Raw genomic sequence first — 15810 nt, 5'->3', positions numbered from 1 at the left:
TTGCCTGAGGATTCAGAAAGCAAAGCCAGCCACAAGCTATAGAGGTCAGGCAATGGTGATACATACCTTTAATCCCAGAAACCATACTAGCTAGCCAGGCAGTATCCACATGCCTTTGGGTGGATTTCTGTGAGTTCGAGACCTCCCAGGGATACACTAGAGTGAATCAGTCTGAAAGATTTAACAGAGCTCATGCCTTTAATCCCTGCTCTAGAGAGGCATATGAAAGACAGGAATCCAGTGTCTCAGGCAGCATTGTGAGATTTAATCTCTAGCCACCCCGAGGATAGGCAGCAGTCTGAGGTTTGCTGGAGTCCTTGTGGAGACAGGATCACCCCCTTTTGGACTGAGGTAGATGTAAGACCTAGTGGCTCAGCTGCTTTGCTTCTCTGACCTCAGCTTGAAGCTTGAACCACAATATCTGTCTCTGGGTTTTTATTTTTGGTGTTACAGTTACACACCTCGAAGAGTGCAGCAAGACAGGGAGGGTAGACATTCCACATCCGAACTATGGTGTTTCATTCTTGTCCCCTCTGACTCACATGTATATCTGGTGTCTTTTAATCATCAGCAGGCTGTTCAGGGCACGGGCCTGGCCTTCATCGTCTACACTGAGGCCATTAAAAACATGGAAGTGTCCCAGCTCTGGTCAGTTCTCTACATCTTCATGCTGCTGATGATGGGTTTTGGGAGCATGCTTGGAAACACAGCGGCCATCCTCACCCCTCTGACGGACAGCAAGGTCATCTCCAGCTACCTGCCCAAGGAGGCCATTTCAGATCAGGACACCAGGCAGTGGAGGCGGGGCATGGGAGAGTGGCGAAAGGCAAGACAATCAGTGGAAGGGTCTAATTAGGGGCCATGTGCTTCTAAGACAACTCCAGAAAGGCTGCAGGGGTGTAGCTGTGCTCCTGCTAGGGTAATACTCGGTTCCACTTGGGTAAGTTGTTCTAGGTGCTGTATGCACATGTAATGTGCACCACAGAGACCCATTTTTAATTTCAACATCTTGCCACCCAGCCAGGATCATGAGAACCCTCCTGTGCCTCTGATGGCTCTATGTCCAGGATAGATAATGTCACATCTGATCACATGTCCTAGCTATCATGGGGGAAGTGTCCTCTTCCCCGCTCCTCGAAGCCTGATAGCACTTGGTTTTTTTTTTTTTTTTTTTTTTCTGAAATTGGGTCTCTGTGGTCCACAGTACAAATGCATGTAGCTCCCAATCCAGCACTTAATCCTCTCCTGAGGGAGCCTCCCAGTGGCTGATATTGTATGGTATGGCAGTGGGAAGGGCTACTATGAATTCAGAGGCACCATGGAAAGCCTTAGGAAGTCAGAAGAAAACCTGGAAAGAGTCAAATATTGACTCTGCCATGTTGTGCAGTTATCTGACAACACTAAGCCCTGGTACCCCCGTATATAAGGGATCTCTGACTACTACCTTGGAGGCTTAATCTGCTCTGGTACATGACCAGAGCCTGGCATGTGAGAGCATCTATGTAAATTGTAGTTTCTTCCCAAACCAATCCTTATCTAGGGCCCCACACCACATTTAAGTCCACTTCTCACAGTCTCAGGGGCTATCTTTAGCATTCCCAGACTTTCAGCCATTATGATAGAATATATCCACGATGAGAAGGCAGAGGGTGGTCTTGAGTTTAAGCCTAGCAGCTTTGTTCCTGCTCTAACTCTGCCTGCTCTCCCATGCCAAGGCCAGGCCCTTCCAAGCACATAGTGACCATCTCTAGGAGGCAGTAGAGTATACTCGGAACCATCACTGATGGACAGAGTGGGAGGGCAGAGGGAATCTCACCGTAGCCCTGTGGACTGAGAGGGCTGGCACCCCCTCCCCCACCTTCTCTGGGAACTAACCTCTGGTCCACACCTGGGACCTCTGAAGGCCAACACCGGGGAGATGATGTCTCATGACCAGTTCTTCATTGGTCATCCTCAGGCAGCCTCAGCCCTTTCCCTTTACCTCAATAGCTCCCCCAGAGAGGATCAGATGGGTTGGGGTCACATTCAAACATCAAACCAGAACAGCATCTTCCCAAGGGCAGAAGGTATGCAAACTAGAGTCCCTCCCTCCAGAGCATGAATAAATCTGTCTCTCTCTGTGCTCCCAACAGATTTGAAAGTGACCTTCAGGCCATGACTTGCCGCTCCCTCAACTGGTACTGGAAGGCCATGTGGGCGTTTGTGAGTCCAATACTCATCATCAGCCTCTATGTCTTCTACCTGAGTGACTATATCCTCTCAGGGACACTGCAGTACCAAGCCTGGGATGGCACTCAGGTACCCGATGTTCCTGCAGGGCTGGGGGAATAAGGCAGAGACCACACAGTCACTCAGAACACAGGGGACTATTGCTGTGCTGTGAGAAGGCTCCATGTGAGTATTTCACAGATGCTCAATTTAGCACAGCAGAAGTGGGCTATGAGTTTTTAACCATGATGCATGGAGAGAGCAAGAGATGCCCCAAAGCATCGCAGTGGGCCTTTCCCTAGAAGTACCAGTATCCTCTGGTGTGCCACACTGTACATATTTATACAGAACATTTCTACCACCACAGAAACCATTAGTCTGTGCTGAAGGTTACATAACATTTAGGGCTCTAGAATAAGGTACTAGAAAAATTGTTTCAATGGCATTCCTGGATAGGCTTCACACACATTCTCTCACATATGCTCGCAAAGGTCAGAATTTCCTTTCTTCGTGGTTTCTCTGAATTGCAGGGTAGTAGACACCACAGTCTTCACTCTTTAGCCTCTTCCCCTTCATAGAAGGCTTGGGTGAACAGTTCTCTTGGACTTGATAGGAGGGACCTTCCCCTGATGCTCAATCTCTTCTCCCAGGGGCAGCTGGTGACCAAGGATTACCCCCACATGCACCAGCTGTCATCGGTTTGCTGGTGGCTTCATCTACCATGTGCATCACCCTGCTGGCCCTGGGGATTTTCATCTGGAATTGCCTCAAGAGGGGAGGTTCATCCCCAGTGGTCTAAGAATGGACCTCCCAGGGATGGAAGTCAGCCACTATCTGTTTCACAGTTGCTGCCTGCTGGTGGCGACACCTTGGCTGGAGTGCTGGTCTGGGACCTCCTGAATCTGTAAAGAGGATTAGGGAGCTTAGAAAAAGAAGACTACCTTGGGGAGGGGACCACATCCCTTAGAAGACTCCCTCCATTATTTGCCATCTGAAGACTACAACTTGTAGCCTTCTTGTCGTCAGGGGTTAAGGCCAGTACTGAAGATCATTGTCACCTAGACTCTAGGAAGTCCTAGAATTCAAGGTAAGCTGTCGTTAGAAACTTGACCATAACCCTGAGGAGCCAAACAAGCACTTCGGTTTATGTTTGTTTGTTTTTTGTTGTTATTTTTGGTTTTGTTTTTTTTTTTTTTCTCAAAAGAAAACAAGATACTAATTGCTTTTCATCCAGTGTCAGAGGTTTTTGAAGCACCTAGGGCAACACATTACAATTCTTCTCATTGAAGCCACAGTGAGTGTGTAATTTTTGTATTACTACACTGTACTACACTGTAAATACTACCGGGATTTAGTGTCCACGAAGGGAGAGTTATGTTGGGAATGCAAAGGTTCCTCACAGTGGGCTGTGGCAACGCTAAACTGTACAAGGAATCTGAACAGACATTCCCATCCCTGGGGTTTCAGGGTCAGATGATCCACAAGGGTACAAGGAACTGTAACTTTTCTACAAACATCACTCACAGCCACCTTCATTCACCTCTGTATAGTAATGCTTTCTAAAATGTACATAAGTCACACAGAGCAGTGTATAACTGAAAACACTCCATATTAATGGCTGTTATTCATCCATTATGTCAATTTGTCTGTTTTCTTTTCTTTTTTATCATAATAAAGTGGATCAAGGTTATCCAGACTGAGAGTTCCCTCCCTGTACTAACAAGCCGAGCTCATGGAATTGAAGGACTTCTTTGGATCCATCTGTGCAGACACCTCTGAAGACACTTAGACATCACTTGGAACATCGACCAGAGAGATCTTTTATTTCTCTCTTTTTCCCAATGACAAAAGTAGGCACTGGAAAGGTCTTTGATGTGGCAGGTGGTGGTAGTAAAGAGAAAATTCTCTGGCTAAACACTTGCTACATTTGCAGAGAAACAAAATAAGGTTCCCAGAATCCACGTTGGAAAGCCTACAGTGTCTGAAAATCCAAGTTCCAGATCATAAAACATCCTTGTTGTATCCTTTTCTATCCTTGTTTTCACCAGCATGAACATGTACACAAAACACATACACATAAGTTAAAATAATATACATATCAAAAAGGTAGATAGTGATGATGTCTTTCCAACAGTTGAGACTTTAACAGAGGACAATAACTCACAGGACAAATTGTTCACTATCATAGCTGCCTTCTTATTTTCATTTTAAAATGATCACTGTCCTTAAATATATGAGAAGCAGCATTTATTTACCTAAGTGTTTACTCCTGGTTTTCTCATCAGATGGATTTTAGGCTCGAACAGTGGGTACACCCTGTGATAATACATCAGAGTCTATTCCTGAACACTTAAGTGTCTGTCCCCTACTCTCAACCTAGGCATAGTGACTGCCTTTCTGCACTTGTCATGCCTTCCTAGGGTCAGTCACTGACAGGGTCTCAAAAATCATGTACCCTCAAAGGTGAAAAGAGGAACATTGTCATGTTATCATTATTCTATTCTTTTTCAGTGCGCCCATCACCTCTGCCATTCTAGACACATCAGAGCATTGAAAATTTGCAGTGTCCATGCTACTGGATTCAAGGAGCCTTTGTCAGAAAATCTTGGGAGTGAGTCTGGTGCTCTTGGGTGAATACAATGTGCAATCAAATCTGAGAGCCTGGGCAGAGCCTATTGAAGGAGAGGGGAAAGTATGCAGTGTGTTTAGACATACTTACATCCAGAACAACTTGTAAAAATATAAATGCACTGTTGAACATCTCTAGGTATGAGTGGGAGTCACCTCAACAGAACAGTTGTGCTTATGGAAATCAGACAGGTGAAGTAATGCTATCATGAAATACAGATGTGCCTCAGTTTACCGATCTAAAGGTAGTGGAACCTGGGAGAATGGAGCCTAAAAAGGGGGAATAAAGTCTCACACAACAGCCAACTTTATTAAGAACATCAGGCAATATCCACTTTGAGCGTTAAGAAAGATCATGTGAGTAAAGCTCTCATGAGTTCAAACTGAATATAATCACAATAACAGGCTGCACATGGAAAAAAAACCCCATGAATTTCTATAGAGGTGTATAAATAAGTACTAATAGCCAGTTGGAATGAATAATCTGAAGAAAACTCACTCCTATATGATACACCTGGGAGGGGTGTAGAAGAATAATCCTCCAAGAACAATTCGGTGTTTTGGAGAAACTGAGGTCACGAGACTTTTATTTTCTTGGAAGTTTTCTCACAGGTACTCAGAATTGTTTTTCTTTCTTTAGAATGTTTCTTCCCCTTTCCATTTTTTCTTTTTTAATTTTATGTGCGTTGTTGTTTTGTCATGGGTGTCAATTCCCCTGGAGCTGGAATTACAGACGGTTGTGAGCTGCCTTGTGGGTGCTGGGAATTGAACCCATGTCCTCTGGAAGAGCAGCCAGTACTCTTAACCACCGAGCCTTATCTCCAGCCCCAGCACTCAGAATTCTCACAGGACTACATTCTTGGATTGTGTTAGGATACTCTTCCATCCACATTGTGGTTACATCCCGCTAAACCCACTTTAGATCGAAGAGCCCCCTAAATTAAAAATGCATTTGTTACACCTACCTTCCTATCCATCACACTCAGAGCTGTCAAATGATCATCCCAGAGGCCATGTGATCACTGGGGTTCCCAACATCTCCACAGAATACCCTCTTCAGATTGCTTGCCCACAAAATGTTGGGTCTCAAATTATAGCTTCTACAGATTTCATTTCCCTTTCACACATTGTAGAGTCAGAAGACACTAAGCTGAACTGGTCAGCCAAGGAGCTCCTCCACATACAGTCAAATGCCAGTTTCTCCATGGGGACGTACCTTTGCTTTGTTTTGTTACTGTAAAAAGAGAAAGAAAGATCACTGTAGAATGATAAAAGATCAATTATAATGTTTAAAAGCTTACTCATATAACAGCTGTAGAATTTACATTCTTATCAGCACACTGAAATTCCCTCAAATCAAATCTCAAATAATGTAGTGGTAATTAGACGTCAACATGAATCAGGAGGGTGGGATGCACCTGTAACCTACCAACTTGAGAGGCTGAAGCAGGGAGACTAAAGACCCGACCTAAACAATCAACCTAGCTAAACCCCATCTCAAAAGGGGAGGCTGCAGCAATGGCTCAACAGCTAAAAGCTCTGGCTGTTCTTGTAGAGACCATGGGTCCAGTCTCCAGCACCCAGATGGTGGTTCACAGCCATCCACAACCCCAGTCCCAACTATGTATTATGTATATACATTTTGTATGTATGTATGTACATATGCATATGTATATGTAGAATATGAAATAAAATAAAATCTTTCTTTTTTTAAAGGACAAGAATTGCAACACAACCCAAAACAAACAAACAAACAAAAACTCTCAAGGTCTTGCCAACAGTGCTAAGGAGTTTGGACTCTCTCATACAGGGAAACTAGAAACTCTTATGATTCATTAACAGTGGACTCACCAGGATGAGCAAATGATTCAAAAATTGTATAACCTTAGTTTGCAGGGTAAGACTATAGAACCCTGCGTAGAGCTATTCCTGCTTTCTCTCCTTCCCTCAGGAGTTCTGGCGAATCGGCTTTATCATGTTCTGTATTGTGTTTCTGATAGGCACAGTGAAGTTCCTACCCACCGGCAGTCATCCATTAGCCAGAATTGCATCCTGAGAACTCTCAGGTGGGGCTAAGCCTGACTGAGTCACCTGCACTGGGAATCTGGACACCCCAGAGAACTGAGATTCATCCCCTTTGTTGAGATAATTTTTAAATACAGTTATGACCAAGGTCTGAGTGAAGTGTAAATTTTAAATCAGACACAATGCTCAAAACTCATGATTTATGATTCCTTGTCAGTTGTTCTCCTGAGGCTACCTATGTGACTGTAAGTGCAAGGTGGGAGGGAACCCAAAATAATAGTGTCCCTTTGCACTTATTGGTAGCTCAGGATGTGCCATCATGGAAGCGTTTATGCTATAGAAATTGAAAAGCACATAGATCAGAGACTTTCTGCAGTTTCCAGTTCACCATCAGCCTCCAGCAGACGCAATCGTATCTTCATGAGCTATTTTTCAGTAATCCTTAATAGTATGAGGAGCCCAGAAATCCTGGAGTTTGAGAGTCATGACACAGAAAAAAGAATGTGGCCAAAGGTCAGTGGGAGGCTGTGAACTGGCCACCACTGAGGTTAAAGCCGAGGGAGGCACCGACCCACCAGGGAAGACTCACACCAGGGCCTGACAGTGCAGAAAGCTGAACAACAGGAAACCCAAGGGACTGGAATCCAGAAGAGAGCACAGGAGTGGGCCCATTCTACCCTGAGTGTTGTCTCAGAAGATGGAATCACCCTTGGCGCATGTGGTCTCCCTGCCAGAAGATGAGGAGCTGCAGCCCAAGGGCAGCCCTGAATGCCCTGACCAGCACACAGGAAGACTTGGCCCAACCAAGTATGCCCAGCCTAAGGTTGTGGAGAAGGGGCAACCAAAGTGGGACAACCCCAGCAGTTCTTGCTTACCTGCATATCCTATGCCATGGGCCTGAGCAATGTGTGGCCCATCCACCACCTGTTCCAGATGTACTGCAGAGGTGAGTGCAGTTTGCATGGACAGCAGTGTCTGAGTAGCTGAGTGCTTCACATCTCAAACCTTCACCTTCCTGGAATCTGTATGAATTATAGGACTAGTGGATGTCACCCCCTAAAGAGCTGGCCCACAACCCAGCGAAGAAGGAAGATTGGGTTTTGCTTTTGCTTTCACGGACAGTGCTTTTGTGCTGTCTTAAAAAAAAAAAAGTTTGCCTTTCCTAACTTGAAGTCAAAAAAGCTTTCTGTTCCTCCTCTGAGTTCTTAACCACAGGGTTGTTGAAGCTGTGTTTTACTTCCTTTCCTTCCTTTTTTTTGTGTGTGTGTGTATAAAATATGGTACCTAATGAGGTTCAATATATTATGTTGTTGTATTGTTGTTTTCATGACAAAAAGATTGCAAAGCTCTTTTGCTTGGATTACATCCTTGAAGTTTGAGTAAGTGATGGAAAGGTTGCTAGGCAGAGGTGCCCACACTCCCACGTTGGTTAGAGCAAGCAGGCTGTCACAAAGACAAGTTGCTGTGAGCCATACCAGACCTGCTGTAGTTGCTACTTGGTACTTTGAGTTAAAATTAGACTATCTTATGACCTTTGTGTGTTAGAGCACAATTCCAAACAGCTGTGGGGAACATGGCTATGGCTCCTGCTCCCAGGTGTCTCTAAGACTAATACTCACAGGCCTCAGCCTCCTTCAACATCAACCTGAAAGTAAAACCCCAGTGTTTAAAGAGCAGGATTCCCCTCTGCAAAGCAGGCTCTGAAATGACTATTTCCTGTTCCTAGAGAGGTGTTGTGAGGGAGAAATAGTAGGAAGGTGGTGGTGGTGCGGGAGTGTGCTTGCATGTGATGGGGGCATCTAAACAGTACCAATGAGGGAAAAGGGAGGTAAAGGCTCACAGCCTTAGGCCCACCCCCATTCCAAAGGGATAAAGCTATTGCTTTCACTTTACCTACACCTGTTACATTTCTTGGAGTCTCCCATATGTAATTCGAGAAGACCTCTACATAGTGTCATATACGAGATTCAAAATTGTGGAGGAGGACGTGGACATGTCCAGACTGTGGCAGCACTCTCTCCTCAAGTGAAGGAACCATCTCCAACCAGGGTAATCTTGGTGAGAAGCCCAGACAGCTTCCACCTCCACCAAGAATAAGGAAAGAAGGGCTTCTGTCTGTCTGTGCAAAGTGATTGATCTCATTTGGCTATCCATGTGATAATTAGGGTAGAGGGGTAAGTCACAACTCCAAAAGCAAGAGACTTAGACTGCAAGGAACCAAGAATCTTTGGAGGAGGAAGAGTGGTAGGGTGGCCCTCCCTCCCCCCCTCCTCTCTGTAGATTGCTTCATTGCCCCATGCTGGGCTTTGAGCTAGGATTGCTGAGTATAAGCACCTGGTGGTAGGCTTGGGTAGGGAAGATTTTGCTCAGCTTTTTTCTTCTTTCCTGAACTGTTCTAGCCCACAGGCAAAACCTGAGCTACTCCTGAAGTTTTCCATCTTCGAAGGAAGACAACAGAGCCTGCTTTTGAATTTGAAGTGGGGATTGCCTGAAATTCCAATGGAGCCTGTGAGTGATCTAGCAGGGCAAGCTTCTGAGTAGGAAATCTTTGTTGGGTATTAGCACCCATTTGCCCAGAACTCACATAGTTACAGCTGGGGTGCTGGAACAAATGACCCTGTATTCACCTCCACCCCCCACCCCCATCCGGTTCCGTAGGCACCCCATGTCCCTGGTGTACTGGGCTGTTGGGTAGGTCTATATCCAAATAAAGTGCCAAGAGTACTTAAATGAGGGCTGTGGGTCAAGGTTGCTGGAAACCTTTTTTTTTTTTTTTTTTTTTGCTTTTCGAGATAGGGGTTCTCTGTGTAGCTTTGGAGCCTGTCCCAGCACTTGTGAAGTATACCAGGCTTGCCTTGAACTCGCAGAGATCTGCCTGCCTCTGTCTCCTAGTGCTAGGATTAAAGGGATGTATCACCAAAGTCCAGCAGGGCTGCTGAAATCTTAAACATTCCTGAGGCCCAGGCTTGCATTCCCAGTGAAGTTACTATCAATCCTTGAAGCTAAAGGGAGACTTCCAGTTTATCTGGTCCTGAGCCTCCAGCACTAAGATAACCGACCTGGGAAGCTCATGTGAATTTTCAGCAGCACAGGGTCAGGTGTTAAACAAGCTGTTACCATTGGCAGATATAGGCAAAGAAGGATCAGCTTGCCTGAGTAGGGAAGATGGAGACAGGGGCATTGCTGGGGTAGTGCTGTTCTTTGTAGCTAGCATCTGCAAAAATTGGTTTGCCTCAGTTGGATGTAGAATATTTTTCCCCATTATCCTGCCTGCTTTTTTGCTGGCCCATTAATATTATTATCATTACTCTGATTATTTTTGAGACAAACATTTCCTTTTTCCTTTGGAGATTGTCCTAAAACACTCTCTGTAATAAAACAGGCTTGGAATACAAACAGATCAAGTTTTGTTTGCCTCCCTAGTGCTGATGGGATTGAAGGACAATATCACCATTGCCTAGTCTATACTTACATTTTTCCCTTTTCCTGGAATATAAACTCACATTTCTTCTCTCTTATTTTCTTTTTCTTTCTCCTCACTCTCAATAGGAATCTAAACCTGGGTGGTAAATTCATTTTCATGTAAGACTGTGCTTTCTCAATATGAGAACCTCCTCACAATTCTTAATGTGAAAAATGGTTTAAGTTCTCACTAGGAAACAACAACAAAAAAACAAAACAAAACAAAAAAAACAAAAAGGGGTATTGAAAAGTATATCATGATTGGGTGCATCTTAGTATCTTGTTGAGTTAACTAACCGAAAGACCTGGAAATGAAAACCAAAGTAGGTAGAAAAGACGAATGTGTTCCATCATTGCTGGAATTTGTCAAATAACTATGCTGGCCTTGTGAATATTAGCATTAAAATCCCTTGTCCACCCTTAAGATCCATGGCTCCTATACCTCCTTCCAACACGTGCCACAAGATATCTGTAGGTCTTTATCTTCTAGGGAGTGTGATGTCTGTTAGGAAGGCAAACATTCTTGAATGATAGATATCCAAGTAACATCATCTCAGTTGGTAAGATATTATCTCTGGGGAATGGGAAAGAACCATTTTAGTATATATTGTACTTGTTTTTGGGGAACAGAGTTGATGTTGCTCATCAACATCATCATCATACATGTGGCTCCTGCTGCCTTCATTTTACAAATTAATGCCTCTGCTTTCCTGAGGATAAATCAAATGGATAGTCTAACTTAGATATGGTTAGCTTTGGAAGTGTGTTATTTTTTGTTTTTTTAAGACATGTTCTGTCCCTTCATCTGTCCTCCACTACATGGAGCAGGTCTTTTTTCTGAGAACAGATATGAAAGCATTGAGCTACTTCAAATTAGTTTACCTCTACTAATGTTGTTGCTCTCACTATACAGCAGAGACAGGGCAAGCCATGCATAAAAGTCCAGCTCTGTCAAAGAGCAAAGGGGACCTTTCTTGCTTCAGGGCTTAACAAAGCTTGGCCCTAATTCTCTTGTACTTGTAATCATGGATACATTGTGAATTTTAAAATCATTGAAATCCTGATAGTCCCCTTGTCACTCTCTAGATTTTCACTGAACTCTTGTCATTTGTTTGTTTTTGATTTATCATTTAGTGTGTGTGTGTGTGTGTGTGTGTGTGTGTGTGTGTGTGTGTGCATCTCATCTGCCTCCTTGCCAACGTGCCTACTCAGTTTGAGCATGAAAATGTTCAGATTTATAGTTAGATTTAGTGCAAAAAGACAGCTTTCAATTTTTCAAGCTATGATTTTACTGTGTAGCTCTGACTGTCCCAGCACTCAGTCTGTAGACCAGGCTGGCCATGAACTCATAGGTCCTCCTGCCAATAGAGTGGTTACATTCTAGACATGTGGGGACATTTCCTGCTCCATACTGCGTTTTCTTCTTTCTTCCTTTCTTCCTTGCTTTCTTTCTTCTACCACATCAACTTCTTCCTTTCCTCCTTCTTCTCCCACTGTGACTTCTTTTTGTTTTGTCTTTCTCATCACCTTCTTCTTTTACTTCCTCTTATCCTTAGTTTCTTTTGCTCTTTCATGATGAGGCTTCTCTATGCAGGTTTACTGACCTGAGTCTGCGTTGAACTCAAACTCACACAGCTTCTTCAGTGCTGTTTCATGGCCACTGACCAGTAATTTTGCCTTTCAATTCTTTCTATCTAGACATTTAATTTTTTAATTACGTACCACTTTGTCTTTGTCTGTGCACTCATGTAAATCCAGATCCTCAGACCTCCCTAAACAATCAAAAATAACTAGAGATAAATAATTAACCTGGCCTTCATACAGGTAAAATCAAAAATAAATGAAGCAGATCAAAGGGAGCTTGGCCTGGGGTTCAGATGAAACTTCCTGAATTGCTGGACAGCTGAACTAGTCTAGTAGTGTATGCTTACACAGAACAAACAAGTTGTGGTGCTTGTTTGAACTTGGGTTAGTATGTGAAGAAACACAGATTCTGATTCCAAAGTGAATCTTTCTTTGTCCACCTTTATTTATTTCATAAGTAAAATCAGAGAACCGGTTGGCATGGAGCTTATATTGCCGGTCCCCCAGGCACACAGGGTTTGGAAGCATTGTGCATACACACCCCATTCCATTGTCTTCTGCTGTATCATACAAGTGCATAGTCTTCTACCAATTTACACACACACTCACACACACACACACCCACACACGCACACACGCACACACACACAACACACACACACACACACACAAATATTAAAGAATAGGGCCCAGGATCATAGACTATAAATTCTTGGTAGCATGTAGTGCCCTCTTTAGGTAAAGGGGCATACCTGCAGACAGAATACTCATGCATAAAATCAATATAGGACCATTTAACTTTTAAATCATTATTACTATTATCATCATTATCTTTACTATGATTATTTTTGAGACAACATTACCTCTTTCCTTTGGAAACTGTCCTAGAACACTCTCTGTAATAAAGCAGGCTTGCAATCCAAACAGATCAATTTTTGTTTGCCTCCCTACTGCTGATGGGATTGAAGGCCAATGTCACCAACAGACCATAGTGTGTTCTCCTTTTGTCCCTTTTCCTTTTTCTGTAAACTCCCATTTCTTCTCTCCTATTTTCTTTTTCTTTCCCCTCACACACAATAGGAATCTAAACCTGGGTGGTGTTTTCCTTTACACGTAAGATGTGCTTTCTCAATATGAGTGCCTCCTCACAATTTTTCACGTGAAAATTGGTTTTTCGTTCTCACTAGGAAACTACAAAGAACAAAAAGGACCTTGAAAAGTACAAAATATGATTGCGCTCCATCTCGGTATCTCGTTGAGTTAACTAACGCAAAGTTGTAGAAATGAAAACCAAAGTAGGCAGGGTAGTTTGCAAGTGGCCCATCACTGCTAGAATTTCTCAAACAACTGTGCTGGCCTTGTGATTTTTAGCATTATACTCCCGTGTTCCCTCTTACTCTCATGGCTCCTTTACCTCCTTCCAACACGTGCCAGAAGACATCTGTGAGAGTTGATCTTCCAGAAAGAATGTTCTCTGTCAGGAAGACAAACATTCTTGAATGATAGATATCCAAGTAACATCATCTCAGTGGGCAAGGTATTATCTCTGAGGAATGTGAATGAACCATTTAAGTATATATTGTACTTGTTTTTAGGGAACCAGAGTTGTTATTCATCAACATCCTCATCATACTTGTGGCTCCTGCTGCCTTCCTTTTACAAATTAATGCCTCTCTTCTCCTCTCATGAGGGTAAATCAATGGATAGTCTAACTAGGACATGGTTTTCTTTGGAAGTGTGGGATTATATTCCTCTTTGCTGAACCTGGACCATTCAGGGAGGACTGAGAGTTGCTGTATTCACTGGAAAGTCAACCAAGTATTGATGATGGCTTTTCATAAGCATACAGCTGGAGCCCACTTTGCATAAAATCAATACCCTATATATCCTCACCTGGGTCATCACAGTGCCATTGCTAGCTGAGTGCGGTTGGATATAAAGAAACGAATCACTTACAGTCAGAGATTTCTGCTCCCTTGTCTTTTCTTTTTATTTTATTTCATTTTATTGTTTATTTTGATTGTTTGGCCAAATGGATTCTATGCATCTTTGCAGACTGTCCTGGAACTCACTCTTGATACCAGAATGGCTTCAACCACACAGAAATCAGTTTGGCTCTGCCTCCCAAGGGCTGGGATTTATGATGTGTGACACAACCCCACAGTTTTTATTTTATTTTGGTTTTGGGGGAGAGGGAGTATGGTGGGAATGCTTTATCACTTCTTTCTGTACATCCTTCAGGTTTGATTTCATACAAAGTGTTCTGACCACAGTTTCCCTTCTTCCCACAACTCCATCCCCTCAGCCAAATCCACATGGTGTTAGCATTAGGCTTCTTGTTCTCTCTCTTTCACACACTGCTGTGTTAAAGCATCAGCTGTAATTATTTTCTCCATGGATCTTGGAATTATCAGTTTTTAGATTATGCATGTGGTTTAGCCATGCACATGATTAAAATCAGTGAAATCTGAGTACCACCTGCCAGTGCAAAAAGAACTTTTACGAGGATTTCAACTTATAAGCAGAGTATGTCAAGAAAGGGCAAGCTGTTTTCACTGGGGTTATAGCCTTTACAATTGGTGCTACATAACCAAAGCATTACACAGAATCAAGCCAACTTTCAAATAACCTAGCCAATCATTCTGTTGTACTCATAGTGATATTAATAGAGGAAAGTAGAGAAAGATAGAGTGAAAATTTAAGGACGAGGCTTCAATTCCAGCAGAAGTAAAATATATGAAACTTAAAATAAAGAAAAAAAAAATAAAAACAAAAAAAACAAGAAAAGGCCTGGGAGATGGCTTAGTAGTGGAGAGACTATCTGTCCTTTTTTTTTTTTTTTTTTTTTTTTTTTTTTTTTTCTTTCCATTTCTCTTTATTGCCATTTCTTTTCTAGAACTCAGACTGATGTCCTGGTGAGCTGACAAATCTCCACTTTCAGATTTTTGAGAACAGAGGCTTGATTGATCATCTGTCACTAAAAGTTGGAATTTTGTTACTTTTTTTTTTGAATATATGAGACCTGAGAACAATAGCAGCAGAAAAATACTCAGGAATCAGTTGGTGTTCTGCTTTAGGGACTGTGTGACCTTTTTTGTCTTGATGTTTGTTTGTTTTTGGTTTTGTTTTTTGTTTGTTTTTGTATTATTTGTCTCCATATTTACATTTCCTCCACTGTCTCTCCCTTCCTTCCTTCTTCCTTTCATTACTTTTTGAAACTGGTTTTTTTGTCTTTGTACCTTTAGAGCTGTCTTGAATCTCATTTTGTAGGCCAGGCAGAAATGAAGTTGGAAATCAACCAGACTCTCTGCCTCTGCCTCAGAAACACTATGCACCAATCTCCACTGGCATACTCAGGTATGCATGTGCCACACTTTCCAGTTAAACATTTGTTGACGAGGGAAAGCCTGCATTGCTGATAGGAATTCAGTTCTTTTCAGGTTTTTGAGGAAAATTAAATTTTATTTTGTTTACTTGATATTTTCACTTGTTTTTTAAGACAGGTCGTGTCCCTTTATCTGTACTCTAGTACATGGAGCAGGTCTTCTTTTTGAGAACAGATATGAAAGCATTGAGCTACTTCAAATTAGTTTACCCCTCTACTAATGTTGTTGCTCTCACTATACAGCAGAGGCAGGGCAAGCTATGCATGAAAGTCCAGCTCTGTCAAAGAGCAAAGGGACCTTTCTTGCTGCAGGGGCTTAACAAAGCTTGGCCCTAATTCTCTTGTACTTGTAATCATGGATACATTGTGAATTTTAAAATCATTGAAATCCTGTTAGTCCCCTTGTCACTCTCTAGATTTTCACTGAACTATTGTCATTTATTTGTTTTTGATATATCATTTAGTGTGTGTGTGAGTGTTTGTGTGTGTGTGTGTGTGTGTGTGTGTGTGTGTGTGTG

The 15810-nt window shown here is 42.8% G+C and overlaps 1 pseudogene; it reads left to right on the top strand.

Annotated features, from left to right (window-relative positions):
- The window catches only part of LOC127214749 (sodium- and chloride-dependent transporter XTRP3-like), a 107792-nt pseudogene extending 104776 nt beyond the window's left edge, over positions 1 to 3016 (top strand).
- Positions 3017 to 15810: the final 12794 nt, after the last annotated feature.

This window comes from Phodopus roborovskii, unplaced genomic scaffold, assembly GCF_943737965.1.
Source record: "Phodopus roborovskii unplaced genomic scaffold, PHOROB, whole genome shotgun sequence".
Taxonomy (NCBI): domain Eukaryota; kingdom Metazoa; phylum Chordata; class Mammalia; order Rodentia; family Cricetidae; genus Phodopus; species Phodopus roborovskii.
The sequence above is the reverse complement of the archived record's forward strand: the minus strand, read 5'-3'. Positions and strand labels throughout refer to the sequence as shown.